Source organism: Lepidochelys kempii, chromosome 6 (assembly GCF_965140285.1).
Source record: "Lepidochelys kempii isolate rLepKem1 chromosome 6, rLepKem1.hap1, whole genome shotgun sequence".
In the NCBI taxonomy this organism is placed as follows: domain Eukaryota; kingdom Metazoa; phylum Chordata; order Testudines; family Cheloniidae; genus Lepidochelys; species Lepidochelys kempii.
The window spans coordinates 63492971-63515168 of record NC_136385.1 but is presented as its reverse complement, the minus strand read 5'-3'; the positions used below and the strand labels follow the sequence as shown (position 1 = coordinate 63515168).

The following is a 22198-nucleotide window of genomic DNA, read 5'->3' as shown; positions in this document are numbered from 1 at the left end:
AAGCAGACAAACGAAAGAGAAGTCCTCTCCCCTCTTTCTTCCCTTATGAAAGAGCGGAGTCCATAGGAAAATAAGAGAGATAAGGGTGACCTGGATCTCAGGCAGTCTTCCTGGGTCAGCCCTTTGGGTTTAGTTAAATGGGGTCTACCTCCAGCCCCTCCTCATGGGGCATACAGATCTGAGCCTGGGTCTTGCAGCTTCAGGAGCGGTGAGGCTTGCTGCTGTCTCTCTCTCAGTGAACTTGTCTTGGCTGTCTGAGGTGGAGCCAGTTCACCACCCCTTTCTGTGACAGGTTTTCCCTTTAAGCTCCCATCCCCACCACCCAGGCAGAACAAGCCTTACGGGTGCACAGTGTTGGGGCTGAGCAGGCACAAAGGAGCTCATTAGTGTCCTCTCCACTAGTGAGAGGATGTGCTTTAAAATGGACAGGCCATCCTGGGGTGGTTTGTCACCATTCCTAATTTCCTGAGAAAAGAAATCAGTGTTAGCATGCTTCTTTTCTGCCCAATGTGGTATTCTGAAACTGCAGGGTTGTAATGCAAGGTACCATCCCTTTATGCATGGCTTTGTGAATCCAGAAGAGAGGAGTGTGATATGTGTCCAGGAAGAAGGGGCTTCTCAACAGATAATACCTGAGGGAATCCATAGCCTATTTAAATTGCTAATGCTTCCTTTTCAATAACTGAGTAAGCCTTTTCTTTAGGAAAGGATATCCTACTCAGGTAGAAGAATGGGTGTTCTCTCCCGAAATCTTGCGAGAATATGGTGCCAAGTTGGTTGTCCGAGGCATCTATGTGCAGTATGAACTCCCGGAAAAAAATAGGGCTGAAAAACACAGGTGCCCAACATAGTCCTGTTTTCAGTTCATTAAAAACATCTTCATTTTCTCATCCCACTAGATCTTCTTAGAGTTGTTGTCTTTTATGAGGTCTGTAAGAGGGGCTGCGACTGAGGCAAAAACAGGGATAAATCTCTGGTAATATCCTGCCAGGCCGAGAAAACGTTTTACTTGCCTCTTTGTCTGGGGAATGTGACACGATGTTAGGACCTGTACCTTGTTGACCACTAGCTTTACCAGGCTGCCTCTTATGTGGTACCCCATGCAGGTTACTTCACCTATGGCTAACTTACACTTTGCAGGGTTGGCTGTAAGTCCCACATCCTGTAGTGCTTTCAATATTGCCTTTAAGTGCTATAGGTAGTCTTCCGAGGGAGGACTATGGTTGACAGTGTTGTCTATGTAGGCCACAGAATATTCATGAGGGAGGCTGAGGATCCTATTCACAAGCTGTTGGAAAGTCATGGCAGCTCCGTGGAGGTCGAAAAGTATATCCTTGAATAGGACGTGTTTTGCAGGTCCCAGCCATTCTCGTAATTCATCTATCCCTGGCATTGGGTAGGTATAGAATTTTGAGATGGCATTAACCTTTCTAAAGTTGATGCAGAACCGAACAGAATCATCTGGTTTGTGAACGAGAACTATGGGGCTTCTCCATTCTCTTTCGGATTCCAGAATTACTCCCATATCCAACACTGATCACACTTCTCAGACTGTATTTTACATCCGCTGTGGCAATGGCCTAGTGCTCTCCCTGACCAGCTGGCCCAGGGTGGTCTCCAGATCGTGTTGGATCAACTATGTTCTCTCTGAGTGGGTGGAGAATACCGTTGCAAAGTCCTTGATCAATTGGAGGACCTGCTTCTTTTGTGCAGGGCAGAGCCCTTCCAAGTATACTGTTGTTGGTTCTTGGCTGCTGGATACTTGGGAGTCCTAACTCAGGTTCTGGCAGAGAGAGTGTTATCATCAGGACCTTGTGCATCTTCTAAGGCTTGAGAAGATTCATATAATAGATCTTGGTTTCTTTTCTTCTCCCTTGTAGTCTTATTTCACAGTCTACTGGCCCGATCTGCAACACCACTTCAAACAGATCCTGCCATCGGACCATTAATTTAGACTTGGCCGAGGGTAGGAGCAGCAGGCCACAGTCAACCAGGAGGAAAGTCTGTAGTTGTGCCCCTCAGTTATTATTTCTTTCCTGTGTGTGTTGGGCCATTCTCAAATTTTCTCTATGTTTCTGAGTTGTTCCCTTAATTGCAAGACATACTGGGTCATGCTTAAGAACCCTACATCTTGTTCCTCTCAATCTGTGCATAGCAAGTCCAACATTTCCCCTGGTTGATGACCATAAAGCAATTCTAATAGAGAGAACCACATAGAGGCTTGCAGAACCTCCCTTATGGCAAATGGGAGTAGCTGGTCCAACTGTTTGGGGTTGTCACTGTCAAAGTTTTTCAGCATTTTATTAAATTGCTCAATCTGTGGGTGGTATCCCACGGTTATCAGCGACATGGCTTTCAGAAGGGAGCATAGTTCACATATCACCTGGGGGGTGAAGCTGATCCCTTGATCTCCTAATATTCCACAGGGAAGTCCCACATATTAGAAGAGCTTCAAGAGTTCCAGAGCTATCACCATAGCTTTCACTCAATGCAGAGGAACAGCCTCTGGGTACCTGGTTGCATAGTTTATCATTAATACATATTAATGTCTGAGGCAGTTTTTTCTAGGGGCCTGACCATTTCCACACTGACTCTTCTCAAAGGATGTCTTGATCAAGGGCAGAGGGACCAAACGTAACTTAGGGGCCGCTTTGATGCTGGCTAACTGACATCCTGGGCAGGAGGAATAGTATTCTCTTACCTCATTATGCACACCTGGCCAGTAGAACTGACTAATACCCGAGACAATGTCTCCTCCCTTCCCAGGTGTCTAGCACATGGGATATAGTGTGCAAGTAGCAATGCCATCCTGTGGTACCTGAGTAGCACAGCAACTGGGCCCTCACCACCTCAATTTGTTGATCCTTTTCAATTCGATACAAGCATTCCTTGAGCACAAAGTGTGGATACTGCTCACCCTGCTGAGGCTCTGTTACCTCACTTTTTATAATTGTTCATATACATGGCTCAGTATAGGGTCGTTCCTCTGTTCTTGCATGAAATTCCTGCTCTGTAGGATGGTTTCCAGGTCCCAACTAATTACCTCTTCTTTCCCTAAGGGTGTTGGCAGCCGAGTTACTCAGGATGTTTGTTTTCCAGGGTCATTGGCTTCCCCAAGGCTCATCAGCCTCCAGGGAACTGGTTGTAGCCTTGACCCTCACCTGCTATCCACGCTTATGCACTAATGACTTGCCAGAAAAAGGGCCAGTCTCGGCCTACGATTATGGGGTAGATCAATTTTCAGCTAAGGCTACTGTTACCACTGCAGTATGGGCTCCCAGTTGTAGTTGCTGTCTGGGATATGTTTTGACATCACCCTGTATACACTGCAGGTGGATTGTATGTTAGAGGAGTCATGGCATCCCACTACGGAGGCCTGAACCACCGTCTGACTGCAACTGGAGTCCAAGAGTCCTTGAACCATCTTCCCTTGGACCACCACCAGGACCATCAACTTAGGGGGGAGTCTTTTTTTCATGCCGGGGTTTCTGCTGTCCAGTCCTGGTCATATTTGCATTCCATAAGAGGACAGTTCCTCTTTATGTGTCCAGTCTGCCCACAGCACTTTAACGGGCTGGCACTACCAGCATCTTTCCCAGCTGAGGATGGGCCCGGTTATGGGGTGGCAGCTGGATCCTGGTCTGTGAGTTCTGCTCCTGTTGTCTGAAGTGCCTGGCAGTCCCACTGATGGTGTTTTATCTGCACCTGACCACCTTGCCTTCCTGGGACTGTCCCTGGTCCAAGGGGTGGTCTGACAATCTGGAAGGACCCCTTCACAGCCAGGCCTCTCAGGGAGATTGTTGCTGATTCTGCCCCTAGTGATCCGTTCGCTCCTACAAAGTCGTTCATTAGCTTTACCGCTTCTGGTAACATCCCTGGGCAGTGCCATAGCATCCACACCTTGCCTTTCATGAATAATATCTTTATGAATTGTTCTGTCACAATAGCCTCAGACACCTGTGCTCCTGATCGCTCCTCCAGATGGAGCCACTTCCAACAGTGTTGTCTCAACCTTTGTGCTACTATCCAGGGTCTTGCCTCCTGGGAGTAGCTCTCAGTTCTAAACTGTTGATGGAGGGTCTTCTCAGAAATATTCAAGTAATCCAAAATGTTGGACTTTACGTGTTTGTAGTCTTTTGCCCTCTCCAAGTCCAGCTATGATAGGTCGCGTGGGCCAAACTTTTAAAGTATGGGGCCAGGATCAAAGCCCACTATCCTGGGGGCCACTGGGCTGCTAGTGCCACCCTCTCAAAAATAACTCAAATATAGGAAGGCTTCAGGGTCATCGCCCAGACCCATCTCAATTAGCTTTACTGATACTGGCAGAGGAATTCCCTTGACAGACGCATGACCTCCTGGGACTTCCAGGGGGCACAGAACTGGTACTATCTGCTGCCTCATCTCCTTTTGAAATGCCTGCTGCTGGGCCATCAGTTCCTTCAGTCGCTGTTGTTGTGGTCTGAACTTGTTTCTGGGTAGTCCGCTGCTGCAGCAATTTGCTGTTAGAATTGCTGTTGCTGAGTAGCTTGCTGCTGCTGTATCTCTGCTAACCACTTATACCACCACTCTGGTGCCATCTTGCATGGAGCATCTGAACACTATTCCCTCTAATGTTTTTTTTTTTTAACCCCTTGTATCAGGTATGGTTATGTCTGCATTCTCCACCATTTGTGGAGGGCAGCGTTCCCCACAAGTCCCATCCACATCCTGCTTCAGGTCCTTATACTGTCTTTCTCCCCATTCCACCCCCTAGGCAGATGCCTAAGGAGGTTCTTGGAGCAAACAAACAAAAGAAAAGTCCTCTCTCCCTTTTCTTCCCTTATGAGAGAGTTGAGTCCATAGGAAAATAGAGAGAAGTAAGGGTGACCTGGATCTCAGGCAGTCTTCCTAAGTCAGCCCTTTGGGCTTAGTCTAAATGGGGTCTATCTCAAGCCCCTCCTCTTGGGGTATACTGCTCTGAGGCTTAGTCTTGCAGCTTCTGGAGTGGTGGGGCTTATTGCTGTCTCCTCTCAGTGAGCCGACATCAGCTGAGCTGGAGCAGCCCTCTTCCTGTGGCAGGCGTAGGTGCTGGAACTAGAGGTGTGGGGGGCAGGGGGGTGCTGGCACCCCCCCATCTTGAAGTGGTTTCCATTATATACAGGGTTTACAGTTTGGTTCAATGGCTCTCAGCACCCCCAGTATAAAAACTGTTCCAGAATCCCTGGTGGCAGGTTTTCCTTTTTAAGCTCCCCTCTCTCCAGGTAGAATGAGTCTTGCAGGTGCGCCTCTTTGCTGTTCAACTGGCTCAGAGAAGCTTGTTAGTCTTTGTGAGTCCATGCCCCTTCACAGTCTCATAACTTCTTGCCTGCAGGTACGTCTAGTATTTTGACATTTCGTGACCAAAATGGATTTTCAAACTGCTCCAGAGTATATTCAGGGGTCAATTTTGTACAATCAGTAATGGGTTATGTGTCTTGGTTACAAAATACGTTAGCTATAAGTCTGAAGAGAATTCTTTTTTGGTATGTTTCACACACTTATCTAGCTTGTTAATTTTAACAAATATTTTCCAGCATAATCAATACATTATGCAAATGTTCTGTTCTAAGTAGTGTTTCAGAGATCATTTCTTAAATGTTTCTTAAGCCTGCCTTGATTTCTTTTACCTGGGATTCCTATGGAGCCTTTGTACCTATTTGGGAAGTAATTTGCATCCCACAAGTAAATTAAGATATATGTATTGCTTTTATTCATCACAGTCAGAAGTTCATACCTCCTTTTTTCCACAGAAAGAGAGAATCTATGGATTAACATCTTACTGCCTTTTGAAGATTTCTGAAGAGGGCTAAGCAGGGAGTATGACAGGATCCCTGGGGTGCAGCCTGGGACTGTGAGACCACTGTGCCCCCTTCACTCTCCAGCCTGGGCTGTCTCTCACAATGCTTTGCTAGTGACAAGCAGTAAAGCCCTGCAGCACTGTTATGACTCAGCACAACCTCATGTGGAACCCCACACCCCGCTAGATTGCATGAATGCTCTCAGAGCCACTTATGAATCACACAGAAAAAGCCACGAGACCAATACGCCCTGTACCTCAGGAATATACCATCAAGATGAGCAGTGCAAACTTATTAATTGGTTCACCAATTCCTCAATGGAAAGTGGATATACATCAGCCTTTGCAAACCTTGAGCAGATTTACCACATGCTTCAGGCAAACCTACTGGTAAAGATAAACAATAAAATAAGTTGATTGACTACAAAAGATAGATTTTAAGTGATAGGGAAAAATCAGAGTTAGTTCCCAAAACAAAAGAAAATATAAGCGCACAGTCTAAACTCTCAACCCTAGTAGACTGGGCAACATCTAGATTAAGCAGTTTTCCTCACGCCACTGGATATTGCAGTCTTTAATATACAGGTTTGTCCCTTAAACCTTGGCCAGTCTCCTCTGTTGGAGTCTTCACTCTTCTGAGTGTCTTTGTTGCTTGCAGCATAGGTGGGCACAGGAGAAAGGCCAACCATGGGCCCCCTGTGTTCTGTTTTATACCCTCAGTATATCTGCTTGGAGAACACAAGTCCAGGCATGTCTGGTGGGCATTGTTGAATCCCCAGGCAAGGTTGAGCAATTCCCCTGGTTTGGGCATATGCAGGTGAGTCACTGAATTGTATCTCCTTGGCTGGACGATGACTGTTGATAGTTGTTTGACACCCCACCCAGGCGTTGGTTACTTTCCTTGCTGTTGTCTCTGGGGAGCTAATATCTGGTAGATCCCCCAATTTACAGCATGTTTTAGTGACAACCATATAACACAATCTCATAACTTCATCTGCACTATAGATATACATATTTAGATAGAACAGTGACTTTCAACTGATCATAAGCTTTTCCCTGATACCCCAACATGGCATGCTTTATACGCAATATCACAATTATATACAGATGAGGAATATGGGGGTTACAAGATGCTCCCTCAAGGTATAGTATGTCACAGGGCAGCTCAGTAGCTTTAGCACTATGTAGGTTAAAATAAACAGTAAGTCATAGGTACATAGGTTCCAGCCAAAACAAGCATCTTCCTATTGTTGTTGCTGTGTTTGAATCAGAGAGTAAAGTTGAGCGTGTGTGTCTGAAATTTCTGATGCCTCACAAGAACAGAAAGCTCCCTGCTCAAGCATGAGTTAGTTTGAGAGATGTGAAACCATGGAAAGCCCTCTGGGCTAGGAAGTGCTCTTTCTCTTTCTGTCTTTAAGAGAAAAATACACGGTAACCTTTAAAAGAATCCTAAACTATTTATATACCTTAAATAACACCAGTTTTAGAAGTGGTGAGGCCTTTTCACTGTATGTCATGCCATCTAATTTTCTATTATTACCTCTCATTTGTAGTCTGTTAGGTGAAGGTGTTCACCTATGTAAGTATCTCTAAAACTGGTAGCAAAAACTCCCTTACTAAATATATTACAATCTCATTATTTTTACATATATCTGAAAAATCACGTGGTTCAGAAGAAATACATCTTGGTAATAATTAAAAATATTATCTTATAAGTTGTATAATGCCTTTCATCCCAAAGCACTTAATATATTATATAGCATATATCAAGTATTACTTCACTCTCTAGTGAAATGCAACATTTTGGGGTGGAAGAGATTCTTGTAGTTTTGTGGCTATTGGGTAAAATCACAATGTTCAATACAGCCATCAAAAAAGTATACATTATTCCTATTGGGAAGGTGGTCTACTGACTGCATCTTTAAACTAGTAAGGATATAGAGTAAACAATAATGAAAGGACCATGCAACAACAATGTAGAGAGGAATGGGAAGTGCTAATGTACCTTTGCTATCGCAAGTGAGTGTAAGACTTTGTTTTTTTATTTAAATGCGGCCACCATTTCAAAATTTAGAAGTATGTTACCTTTCAGATAAGATGCAAAACTGAGGTCCTTACCATCTATTGTCATTAACAATCCCATGGTACTTTTTGTAAGACTAAGGTATTATCTCCAGTGTCCTACACAACTTCCAACTTGTCTTCTTTAAACATGGCCTCTCCCCCTGCACAGCTTCATCTGCAGCACAGTATTCTTAACTTCCTACTCTAAACTATTGTGTAGTGTTGCTTTGCTTTCCTATGAATGAGAGCAAAGATTTTAAAAATTGGTGGCTTGTGTCCTCTTTTGTACCCTATTCAAAAATTATAAGTATCCGACTGCTCCCATTGACTTCAACTCATATCCTTACTTGTTCAATACATAACCAACAGACCACCATCATCAATGGGAAGAAGCCAGAAGAAGTCTTTGATGGTGTATTGAACATTACAAATTATTCCAGTGGAATGGTACATAGGAAGTAAGGATAATTGCTTCTGTCACCGTAAAATATTTGAGGAACACAGTGAAGCTGTTACAATATTTGATAGTCTACAAATTCAAGGCAACCCAAAGCAGTTATGGACAAAGAGGTTATGGACAAACAGCAGTAAAACAGAAAAAACAACCCTAGAAGTGTCAGTCTAAGTGTAAATCGTAAAAGCAAATATATAAATATCACCTTTACAGAGTTACGAACAAAGTCGAAGACATTTCATCTACCCTTATTATCAATGAAGCCAGAGTGAGCACCTGAGACTGAATGCAAAAGTTTCTGATGGAACAAGCCTAAATATCCCTCTATATCCCGTGAGTCAACTATTTAAAAAGTAAAACTCAGCCACCACTGCACCTTTATTGATATCGGATGACTCACTGGCACTTTCTCCTTCATACATTTCTCCAAGGATGATTAAGCCAAATCATTTCTGAAGTCCTACTGGTAATTCAAAGGTACAAATAAAAACACAGCCACAAAAAATCAAATAAAAAATCTATTTTTTTTACCATTTTATCACCAAGATAGTTTGTCTCAGTATCCAGAAAAAAAATGTATAGAATGCACAAATATCAGAATGCTGAATATTAGGAGCATTGTATTCTAATCCAGTATTGTTGCTCCATATGAAAGGAGGCTGTGATGGAGTATACAAACCCTGTACTGGAAAGCAAGGGATTAAGGAACAGCTCTAGGCCCAGGCAGCCCCATCCAGCCCCACCTGCAATGCCTGCACAAGATGGAGGCAGGGGTTTAAAAAGGGGAGCAGAGGAGTTCAGAGGCAGGTGGTACAAGGGAGCTGATTGCTGCTCTGAGGGGTAAGTACGGCCTAGGAACTCACTGCCTGAGGCCTGACACCACAAACCCGTGCAAACCCACAAAGGAGAGGTACATGACTAAGTGTGCATGTCAGAGACTTGACTGGAGTGATTTACTTCGGGAAGCTAAAGGAGACTGTGGGAGGAAGTGCCCAGGGTGGGGAGGGGGGGCGTGCAGCAGCTTAGCACTGCAAGGTGTCAAGTGTAGCTGCCCACCATTGGGCCCTGGACCACAGCCTGATGGAGAGGGTGATCCTGGGCTCTTCTACCTGCTCCAGAAGGATGTTACGACTATAACAGCCTCCAACTAGGGTGAGAGGACAATTGGAAGACCTCAACTGTTCAAGGGCTCAGTCCCCAAAAATCCCTGTGCTAAAGGGGAAAACTGGAAACCATTGGGGTGGGGGTGCTGAAGGACGAGACTGTGTTTCAACAGGAAGATGATCTGCCAATTCCTGCCTGACCACTACGTGGCACTGTCAATGATTATGCATCTTATATAGAGCCATATTGGTTCACACATGGATGGCAAGGAGAGTGCCTTGGACCCCTCAAGACGGCAAGGCCCCCAGCGTACACACATGGGAGGGCAGGAAGAAGGGCTCAGATACTCCCATGCCCACAACCATAACCCATAATATATCGAGTTTGCCTTTACTATATTCACTGTCTTGCCTTCATTATATTTTGCTGCTTTCATTATATTCAGCTGTAATGCAAAGAACCTACAGGCCTGTATTCTGTAACTATTAGCTGAAGCATAAATTAGCATGTGTGTGGTTAAGTAGGCCATAACCCTTGGCATAGATTAATGCTTACCTTTAGATTTTGGGAACTAAGAAGAGCTTGCTCAATGGTAAAAGATTGAATGTTCCAGTAAGTTCTACTGCAAAGAACATGGAAATAATAACTACAAATCTGCTTAAGCAAGGGATGACGGGTATGATCATCAGCTGAAATGGTGGCAGTACATACTCATATATTAACCTACAGAAGGAGGACACCTCAACATTAGTAGGATGAGGAAATACAAATAAGGAAAAGTGGGAAAACCCCTACTAAATATGCATTAGATACAGTGGTGTCAGCATAACATATTATAAAATTTGCATCCCAGCCTGTGGACAGTATGAGAGAGAGAGAGAGATGTAGCCCTTGGAAGGTGCCAGAATCATGGCTACTGGTGATGCGGAAGATAAATGCTAACATTTCAGGTTGTTCTGTAAGGGATGGTGTGAGTATATGGATGTGCAAATGTACATTCAGCAGTCTCTCTATTTACCTTACTGAGTTATCAACCCTCAAAGTAATAACTGGGAATTCTTAAGTAATCAATATAATTAATGGTCTATAAACCAGGCTACCCCACTCAGAGAAAGAAGACCCCCAGATCACGGTTCACATATGTGGGCAGGGAGAGGGCCTCACACACCCCAAAAAGGGGAGGCCCCCCAGATCCCAGTTCAAAAATAGGAAGTACCCACCCTTCCAGGAACTAGGAGTCACTGCTCATTCCCCACTTTGCGTGAGGTGCTTCCTCCCTCTGGCCCACAGCCATTACCAGAATGTGAAAAATCCGTATCTATGAGAGATGTCATTAAGCAGATGTAACCCCCACTGTAGACTGCACTAGGTCGATGGAAGAATTCTTCCATCCAACTAGCTACCACCTTTCGGGAAGGTGATTCACCTAATGTAATTGGAGAAACCATCCTTAAACTGCAGGAAGGGCAATGCTACAAACTTTTGCTGATGCAAGTTACTTCAGCATTAAGCCGCTGCAGTTAGCATATCGCGTGTGCATGCATACTTAGCTTCTTGCATTGGCACTACGTGAGCTCATCAGGAATGCTTCTTTCTATGCACAGTGTGGTGCATCATGGGTAAGTATTCCAGTGTGCAACTCAACACCATCCAGCGCATTGTCTTCTGGGAAGTTTCGGCAATGCATGTTGGAGCAGAAATGAGTTGCGCGGGGTGACTGGAACTGCAGGGTCAAGTTCCCATCATGCTACTTTCTCCACCCCATAATGTCATCTCTATCTCATAATTTTCACACCTATTTTAAAAATCCCACAACCCATGCAGGAATTGTCGTTGTCCACTCTCTCTGATAGAAGCACAAAGCCTGCACAGCTCTGCACTATTGTCATGAGCGTTGCAAGCACAGGATGCATAATTCACCAATATTTGCAGACCCACAAGAAGAGGCACAGGGAACATGAGTTTTTTGGAGATTGCTGTGGGACATAGCGAGATTGGTCTATGATTATTGGTGGTGTTCACAGAGTAGCTGCAAATGATGGGGTACTACTTCTGGACCTGAGAAATGAGCACTGACTGGTGGGCTCACATCTTAATGCAGGTTTGGGATGAGCATTGACTGCAGAACTTTCGGATGCACAAGACCACATTCTTGGATTTGTGAGCAGACCTTGCCCCAGCCCTCCATCACAGGGACACCAAAATGAGAGCTGCACTGACAACGGAAAAGCGAGTGGTGATCACACTGTGAAACCTGCAATGCCAGACTGCTACCAGTTAGTGGGTATAATTTTGGAAAATCCACTGTAGGGGCCATTGTCATGTAAGTGTGCAGGGTCATTAATCACCTATTGCTACTCAGAATTGTGACTCGTGGCAACGTGCTGGGCATAATGAATGGATCTGCAGCAGTGGGGTTCATGAACTGTGGTGGAGGCACTCATCCCTATTTTGGCACCAGACCACATGGCAACAGAGTACATCAACAGAAAGGCCTATTTTTATATGGTTATGCAAGTGCTAGTGATCACTGGATACGCTTCACCAACATCAGAGCTGGCTGGTCAGGGAAGGGGCATGGCACTTGCATCTTTAGGAACACAGGACTGTTCAGAAAGCTACAGGTAGGGACTTTCTTTCCCAACTAGCGAATTACCATTCATGATGCCATTACTGATCTTGGAGGATCCAGTCCACCCCTGACTCCCCTGGCTCATGAAGCCATACACTGGCCACCTCAACATCACCAAGGAAAGACTCAAGTACCAGCTCAGCAGGTGCGGAATGACAACTGAATGTGCTTTTTGTAGCCTGAAGGGACACCGACATTCTTCACTCACAAAATTGGATCTCAGTGAGAAAAACACTTTTGTTGCCCTTTTCTGAACCTTTTCCAATTCCAATATATCTTTTTTGAGATGGGGAGACCACATCTGCACACATTATTCAAGATGTGGGCGTACTATGGATTTACATAGAGGCAATGTGATATTTTCTGTCTTCTTATCTATCCCTTTCTTAATGATTCCCAACATTTTGTTCACTTTTTTGACTGCTGCTCCAGATTGAGTGGATGTTTGCAGAGAACTACCCACAATTACTCCAAGATCTCTTTCTTGAGTGGTAACAGCTCATTTAGACCCCATCGTTTTATAGTATAGATAGGATTGTGTTTTCCAATGTGCATTACTTTGCATTTATCAACACTGAATTTCATCTGCCATTTTGTTGCTCTTTGCAGCCTGCTTGGGACTTAACTATCTTGAGTAGTTTTGTATCATCTGCAAATGTTTCCCCCTCAGTATTTACCCTTTTTTCCAGACCATTTATGAATATGTTGAATAGTCCCATATTGAATAGAATATGGTCCCAGTTCAGACCCCTAGGGGACACCACTATTTACCTCTCTCCATTCTAAAAACTGAGCATTTATTCCTATTCTTTGTTTCCTATCTTTTAACCAGTTACCAATCCACGAGAGGACCTTCCCTCTTATCCCATGACAGCTTACTTTGCTTAAGAACCTTTGGTGAGGAACCTTGTCAAAGGCTTTCTGAAAATCTAAATATCCACTGGATCCCCCTCGTCCACGTGCCCAGGATTGCCTCTGGAGCCTTTCTTTAAAATTGGCTTCACATTAGTTATCCTCAAGTCATTTCATACAGAAGCTGATTTAAATGATAGGTTACAAACTACAGTTAGTAATTCTGCAATTTCACTTTGGAGCTCCTTCAGAACTCTTGGGTGAATATCATCTGGTCCTAGTGACTTATTACTGTTTAGTTTATCAATTTGTTCCAAAACTTCCTCTAATGACACCTCAATCTGCGACAGTTTCTCAGATTTGTCACCTAAAAAGAATGGCTTAGGTTTGGGAATTTCCCTCACATCCTCAGCTGTGAAGACCGATGTTAGGAATTCATTTAGTTTCTCCGCAATGGCCTTATCGTTCTTGAGTGCTCCTTTAGCATCTCAATCGCCCAGTGGCCACACTGGTTGTTTAGCAGGCTTCCTGCTTCTGAGGTACTTAAACATTTTTTTGCTCTTAATCTTTGAGTCTTTGGCTAGCTGTTCTTCAAATTCTCTTTTGGCGTTCCTCTATGGACTCACTACCTTGCCCAAAATCTCTTGTATGCAGCTTTATTACCAAACTTAAACCAACAAACAGTTTATCCACTCACCCATTGTATCTCAGGCTTTCACTGCCTCCACTCCCAGGTCTTTGGCAGTCCTGCCTCTCTCTGGTTCACTCTCAACCCTCAAATGCCACCTAATGCCACCTAATGCCCTCAAATTCTCTCTGGTTCACTCTCAACCCTCAAATGCCACACTCAAATGCCACCTAATGTTTTATAACCTCAGGTCCAGCCCTGCCCTCTTAACTGGCCCAAGTGGGAGTACAGAGGAGGTGGAGTTCCTTAAGTTTTTGACCTGCTCCATTTCTGACCTGGGCTGGTTCATCCCTTCTTAGCAACCTGGTGACCCCAAGGTTCCCAGGGATCACCATATTGATGCCGAACTTAGTGCGGACACCCGATCAGAATAGCCCACTGCAGCCCAGAACTCCTGAGCTCAAGTGATCCACCAGTCTCAGCCTCCCAAGGGGCCAGCCACCTTGTGACAGAATTGTAAATATATTGTTGCTAAAACTGATTCTACAACACAGAACAAACCAGCAACCTGTTGACTTAGAATGTAAATAGTGCACACCACTTGAATAATTTTTTTCACTTTCAAAAGGAAAATACAAAACTTTTTTTTTGGCAGGAGGGAGGGTTGAGTGGATATTTAAATACATATACACACATATAAGGGAAAAACCTAAGACCAGTAAACATTAGCCAATGAAACTAAAGCAATTTTAATGAATTAATCCATCACAAACTTCAGTTCAGGAGATGAGAGAGTCAAATCTTATATCATCACTGTCTCTTCTTGTGGATCATGATCCAATGAAAATCTGCTAAAACTGATATTTTTTATTAATTTTTATTTAGTCTTGAGAAATCAAAGGCTAATCCTGTTCTACAGAAGGGGTTACTCATTTTTTTATTCTAACTGCTGGACAAACAGGTAAATAATCTTTGCTGGTAGAAAAAATTGGGGTTTGAGAGAAGCTAGCACATTTTAAATAAAATATTATGGTCTTTTTTTTAATCTACCTTGGAGAAAATTGCATAATACATTTTTTTCATACTGCTGCTGGCAAAGTAAAATTAACTGAACCATGTTTGATTGTATTATGGTTGAAATCTGGTAACTGACAGTCAACTAAAGTTATAAATGTGTTTCCAAACAGAACCATCAAAGTTTATTGAAAAGCTGATGATTTCAGGGAAGGACTCAGCACATGTTCTCTCCGAGGAATACTAAAAGGACCTTAAAAAAGAGCATTTTCATGCTATCATTCCATTACATACTGAATGAGGTAGGCCTTCATAAAATGATACATGCAGGTACCCTGTGGCTAAACAATAAGCTAGTTCCTTAATAAGTCTGCTCCTTCCTATGGTCACACATAGCATTAGCATACAGCAAACTGAATTTGCACAACCTATTTAATGGATTGATAATCATGTGCACACTTCCACTGATATGGTGAGCAGATTTTATTCTTTTAACAGGTTTGTATATTATATATATAAAACATTACTCATACATGTTTAATAGGTACTTGTCAGACATGTTTCACCTGACCTGAAAGACCTGAAGAAGAGCTCTGTGTAGCTCAAAAGCTTGTCTCTTTCCTCAACAGAGGGTGGTCCAATCAAATATATTACCTCACCCACCTTGTCTGTCTAATATCCTGGGACCAACACGCCTACAACAACAATGCAAACAATAAATCACCTATCACGTTCAAGTTCTTTCCTCTACCAATACAGTAGGAAGCAGACGTTAGAGATTTTGGTTCTCTCTAGTTGAGGGTATCAACTGCCATGGCCTTGTGGTTCCTCCTCCTAGAGAAGAAATTTGGAGTTTTATTGCTGTTGAACCTCAAAATTAATAGATTAGTTATGGTCTGCCCTGAGATTTCAACAGCAAATCAAATACCTCAACACATAGGTCCCACTTGCCTGATTTTATTGACTGCTTACCTTGTGTACTTAGACTTACAACTTTCCATTTACACTGCGAACATGCAGGGATGACATCTTGCTCTCTGATCAAGAGAGCAGAAGGCTGGAATCCCACTGTTGTGTCAGTGACCTGGTTCTTTTCTGACCAATAATGTAGGCTGTGACTGCAGTATTATCAATCACCACCAACATATTCCTGTAGTGCATCGATGCAGTCAGCTCTCTGAGGGCCATACTAATGATTTATACTGTCTGCTTTCTAATTTGACCAGATCCCTTGAACCTAAGCTCCCTTCTGTATAGGTTCTCCAGCCAGACTGATATATGTTGTAAACTCAATTCTCTCTGAGTCAGCTCTTGGGATCAGATATACAGATTTTTAACCAATGTACACAGTTGAGCTGGTATCAGCTTGCTCTTATCCTGATTTATGACAAAGTGGTGCTTTTGCAGAAGTTGGGCTGTTTGCTCAGTAGTGTCTTCTGTTTTTTCCTGTGAGGATGCTCTGATTAGAGGATCATCTAGGAAGAGATACACCTCTCTGCCTGAGAGGTGGTAGAAGAGTCATTAGTCCTTTCACCAAAACCCCTCACGACTTCTGCTAACTCAAAAGGAAAAGAACGGGCTGGAAATGGCCACTGTAGAAGGAGTGCAGAAATCTCCTGTAAGAAGATCTTATTGGGATATATTAATGGTTGATCTGTAAAAGGCCTGAAGATAAACAATCCTCTTGGGATGTTGCAGCCAAAGTAGATATGAGCATCTCCACCCTCTATTTTGGCTGATGGATCTATTCAGGAACTTTCAATCTAGCCTAGCTCTTTATCCTTCTGAGTACTGAGTAGCAAGAAGAGGATGGAGGATAGTTTAAGGTCCCCCTCTCCGCTCTGGGAACTTGTTCTATCCCACTAACCTGGAGAAAGTGATATATATTTGCAACCACACTTTGCTTTTGTTCCAAGTTTGGGAGCTGTAAATCTGTTTCTAAGAGCCAGTTACGTTGCACAATCCTAGTGGACGACTTCCAATACTCAACTGACTGTTGTGGTTGATATTTTTATTTTATTTTATTTTTAAGAGTGCAAAGTGTTGCCTAGAGAAGAATATCAATAACAGGAAGCCATTCCTCGTAAAAACATCAGGGTCTGGACTCTGAGGTCCCTAAAAACGGATAAACTAATGGATTGAGCCCATTAGTCCCTCCAAACACACTGTGGATTCTAGTATTTATCCCTAGATGTATGCAAAGTCCAACCTATGAAGGGCTCCACTTTGAACTAGAATTAGTTGAAGGCATGCTCACTGCTTGGAGAAGGTCAACGGTTGCCCTGGGAAATCCCAGACTCCCTTGACCTCCACTTGCCTCTACCAGCTTGGCTGTCTCTCCTATTATATCTTGAGGACGCATATGAACAAAAAGGAATCTGAGCAAAAGGTTGCTTCATTTTATAGTGGAGTTTATAATCCCTCTTGTTACTGCTAATGACGGTCAAGATATCCAAGAGGACTCTGTGATGACATTAATATCAGCTCTCTGAAGAGTGTACTATTTATATACTTGAAGGCTGCCAGGATCTGGTTGACCTGTGTGTCAGCACTCCACAATCATACCCATATTTGACAATGGGAAACTGTGTTATAGTCTATTTCTCCTGTTGAATTGTGAAGATCATCATATGAGGTTCCTTAAATAAATGCTGCTATGAGGGATTTTTTTTTTTTTGTTTAAACAATGAAGCTTCCAGGTCATATGACTTCTGGATCTTGATAGGAGTGTGCTCTAACAATGAATATATCCTGGCCACAGTGACCAGGATTAAGTTGGTGAGGTCTACGTCTCAGCAAGAAGTCAACCTTGGATCCTTGGGCAGGAAGCCTCCCTACACAGGGATGGTGGTCTCTTTAGTGACAACAAGGCTATGTTGACTTTATGTCGCTTAATAAATAAGGCCTTCACTGACGCAGGCTATAACAATGGTTATTAATTTGTTCAGTAAGCGTTGTTGTTTGAGGTGTGTTGCACATGTCCACTCTAGGTGTTTGTGTGCCCAGTGCAAAGTCATCAGAATTTTTTTCCCTCAGCGGTACCCATTGGGCAGCCCAAACTCATTCTGCTATTGCATGCCACTGCATCCAGGTATAAAGGGCAGAGCTTCTCCTAGCCCACTCAGGTCCATCCTGCTAGAACTACAATGTAGAGGTGTAGGAGGACAGGTCATGGAATGGACATGTACAGCACACCTTGAACAACAACAGTTATTGAACAGATTAGTAACCGTTTTTTCTTCGAGTGATTGAACACATGCATTCCACTCTTGGTGACTCACAAGTCATAAGAACAGGAGGTGGGATTGGAGTCTATTTCAATAATGTTTGGAAAACAACATGATCAACTCTGTCTCTGGAGTCTTGAGCCACTGCACAGGAGGAGGCAAAAGTGTGGACCAAGGAAACTGTGCCAGAAAAGCTGCCAAGGCCGACTGCAACTTCATTGAATGAGCTCTGACTCTGCTAGATGGAGTGACATTACCCAGGTCATGGCACATGCATACACAGGAGGCAACCCAAGAAGAAATTCTCTGGATGGAGACTAATTATCCTCTTAATCTGTCCACCACTGCTACAAACAGCTGGGAGGACTTATAGAAAGTGCCTGGTTCTGTCCAGGTAGAATGCTAGAGTTCTTCTGATGTCCAAGGTACTCAAACACTCTTCTTCCCTGCTCAAATGCAGCTTGAGGTAGAATGTAGGGAAATAAATTGGCTGGTAGACGTGGAAAGATGATACTACCTTTGATAAAAACTTCAGATGAGGACACAGGTAAACCTTGTCCTTAAAAAAGATCATACAGGGAGGCCCAGACATTAAGACATATAGCTCTCTTACTCTTGTAGCTGAGATAATGGCCACCAAAAATGTCATCTTCACTGACTGACAGATGCAGCAGAGAGCAAGTAGCCAGTGGCTCAAACAGGGGACCCATGTGTCTTGACAATACTAAGTTTAGATCCCACTGGAGAACAGGGTCTTACACTGGAGGATACAATTTGACTAAGAGTTTCAAAAACCATATGGACATATCATTAGAGAAAATGGAGAGACTGTCCACTGTAGGTTGGAACACTAAAATAGCTGCCAGATGTACTTTGATCAAACTAACAGCTAAACTTTGGTGTTTCAGGTACAATAAGTAGTCCAGGATATGTTGAACTGAAGAATCAGACAGCAATACATCATACTGGTGAGACCAGATAAAAAAACTGTTTCCATTTGGGGATGTATGTAGTTTTTGTAGAAGGCTTTCTACTATTTAGCAGGATCTCTTGAACCTATTTCAAGCAAGACTACTCTCTAGTATCTAGCCATGGAACATCTATGCAGATAAGTGAAGGGTTTGTATGCTTGATTGGAGTAGGTGGCCATGATCTTGGGAGATTAGTCCTAATGAAAGTGAAACTGCAGGTTTCACTGACAGCACTAGGAGAGTGGAGAACTAGTACTGATGGGCCCATGTTGGGCTATAAGTATTACTTTGGCCTGATACTGTCTTATCTTTAGTAATACCCTGTGAATGAGTGGAATTGGTGGAAAAGTGTAAAGAAGCCTGCCTGACGATGGCAGTAAAAACGTGTCTGCCAGGGAATCCAGGCTGTGATCCTGTAGGGAACAGAACTGCTGACACCTTCTGTTGGTCCTTGTCACAAACAGGTCTATTTGGGGAAATCCCCACTGCTGGAAGATGTACCTGGCCACATCTGGACAAAGAGAGCACTTGTGGTGACTCAAACTATCTGCTCAGGTGGTCTGTTAGGTCATTTTGGAACCACAGCAGGTAAGAAGCTTCTAGATCTGTAGAGTTGGAAATACAGACCTCCCAGAGCACAGTCACCTCGTGCTAAAGTGGAAAAGAGCGGGCTCCCCACTGCCTGTAGAGATAGAACATTGCTGTATTGTCTATGAGGCTGTTTCCCCTGATCTGCGATAAAAATACCTGGCATGCCAGTCGGATTCTTTCTGTTCTCTGACACTGATGTGCAAAGCTAAATTTGTCCCCAATTTTCTTCTTCATTTTTCATAATTAGTATTGTTACTGAGAAATCCCCCTTCTTTTGCCCATCAGGGAGCAGGGATCACTCTATAAGGCTAGTAAAGGCCAATCTGATTATTCTTTACCCTGTGGATTTAGTTCAGCAACATGTCAAGATAAATCATATATTTAAAACTATAGTTATTTTCCTTACCCTTAAAAGTCTGGGCTTTAATTTCACATTTAGGCAGGGAAAAGGGAGGATGAGAATTGGAATTTCTCCTCTGCACTACTGTGCATGAGAGGAGATTCCATTTCTTACCCTTGTGACACAGAGACTTATGGGTGCCAACTAGAAAAAGGTTCACTGTTCTTTCCAAATAACTCTTGTCTCAGACCTGACAAACTCACTACATCTAATATACCACTTTCATGGTATTTATCCACAGAGTGTAGCTTGCAAGGTCTTTACTGAAAGCTTGTAATGATTGTCAGATTTGTTTATGGGGAACAGTTAAGGCACAATATATGTAACTATATTGAAAATTATTCTCTTATGGTCTTGGAGTAAAAGTTAGTCACCGGAGACTGTTATGTCTGGAATGCATGCGATGAAGTGAGCTGTAGCTCATGAAAGCTTATGCTCAAATAAATTTGTTAGTCTCTATGGTGCCACAAGTCCTCCTTTTCTTTTTGCAGATACAGACTAACAGGGCTGCTCCTCTGAAACCTGTTATGTCTTGGTGATGACCCATTCAAGCAGAAGGGAGTTATCACCCTCCCTGGCTTACCAATTATGTAATGTATTGTTCAATTGCCTAGCCTTCCCCCATCCCAGAACAGTCAATGGAAAACCATCAAAACACCTGCAAACAATCAAAACCACTTGGAGGTAAAAAAAAAAAAAAGGAACATTAGAGCAGACTAGGGATCACCCAATCTATGAATAAAGACAAAGGGCTGTTTCAGCATAACACAAAGCAGAGGGAGGGACTCTGGATCTATTCACTGAGACAGCCTACTGAGCAGGGATGTTTTTTCATGAAAGACTGGAGCCTGATTTCTCTGAAGCCAGCCAGCTGTGAACTTTGGGGGGAAAGCTACTTTATTAGGTAGGAAAGGTAAAAATTAATAAGTGTAGGCCCTAGTTCATGTCTTCTTATTTTGTTTTGTATTGTAATCACTTGTTTCCATCATTCTCTCTTGTTTCTAGTGGAATCTCTACTCTTTCTTAAATAAACCTTCTTTTGTTTCTTTATAATTGCTGTGCGTTATACAGGAGCAGTGATTTAAGGTAAATCTGGTAAAATGGGGTTACACTGCTTTTAGGATTTCTGTGAGTATTCAGTTTCAGGGGCTGGAAATCACAGGGTACTGATTCGAGGGGACTTGGGGACTGGGTCCATCTCTTGTTAACCTGCAAGGCAAAGAAAGGGCTGGCATAGCCCAGAAAAGACTGCTTGAGTGGCTGAAAAGCTGGTGGTTTTAGGGAACCTACATCCAGTTACCTCAAGCAGGACTTCCTCATGCTGGAGGCAGGGGTAGCAAGGGTGTCACAGACCCAGGTACTCTGAGAACCATCAAAACCCTTTGTATGTTTAATCACTTCTGGTTTTCTGTTCATCCTCTCTTCTTTCTCCTGTTTTCTCCTCCCATTGCCCTCTGTTCTCTGTCTCCTTTTACAGGAGGACTTCAGACAGAATAAACTCCCTCTCTTTACTGCAAGAACACTCTGGCTATGTCTACACTTGCAGAGTTTTTCTGCTGTCAGTTTCAATGGTGATAGTGAACCAGTGAAAGAAAAGCGCTGGTTTGTGTACTCACTCACTTCCACAGGCATCAGAGGGTGTTTACTTTTGCAGCACTTCCATCACCGATGAGACCAGCTCACTGAGTATAGCTATCTCACAGTGCAGCCCTCTCCATTTTGACGATAGGTCTTGTGGGAAGGGGGCAGGGGGAGGTAAGGTGATTGCCGGGCATCCTGGGTCCCTGCACAGCCTCCTCTCCCCAAACACTGATCAGCTCCAATAGCTCAGCATTGCTGTAAACTGGGGACTGTTTGCTCCGTGGAGCAGGCATTGTCACCTGGCCAGATGTCACCTGGCACTTGCCAAGAAAACAGGAAGGGGATTTTCAAAGTTCCCAGGGCTTTACAGGGGGAGGGGTGGATGTCTGTTTACCTGGCCTTAGAGCAGCAGAGCTCTGATGGAAGGATAAAAGGACAATATGCCTTGAGCTGGATAGGCTTTTGATCACCAAAAGAAAATAAAAAAGTTTATATATTTCTAGGCTTGACAGAATTCATTTTTTTTATAATTGTGATGGATAATATCAGTATTTATTTTTAACCATTTTTAAAGATTTTTATTTATTTAAATTTTCATAGTTTTGCAAAATTATAGGTTTTCAACTTTTTTTAGCAATTTAAATTTTCACAGTTGCAGGAAAAAATGGGGGGGTCAGACAATAATTTAATGGCAGTAGATGTCAAGATTCCAAATTAAAGCTTTATGACCATTAAAATACAAACTGTCAACATCACATGTCAAGTTATACAAAATATACAAAAGAAATATCCTTAAATCAAACTCTAATAAGTTCTCAAGCTGCATTTTTCTCACCTTTCCAATCTGTAAATTTTGATTATCAAT

At 43.1% G+C, this 22198-nt stretch overlaps 1 protein-coding gene across 20 annotated transcripts in view; it reads right to left on the bottom strand.

Moving 5' to 3' along the window:
* GPHN (gephyrin) overlaps positions 1-22198 on the bottom strand; it is a 590148-nt gene that overhangs the window by 300240 nt on the left and 267710 nt on the right. The window lies entirely within an intron of this gene.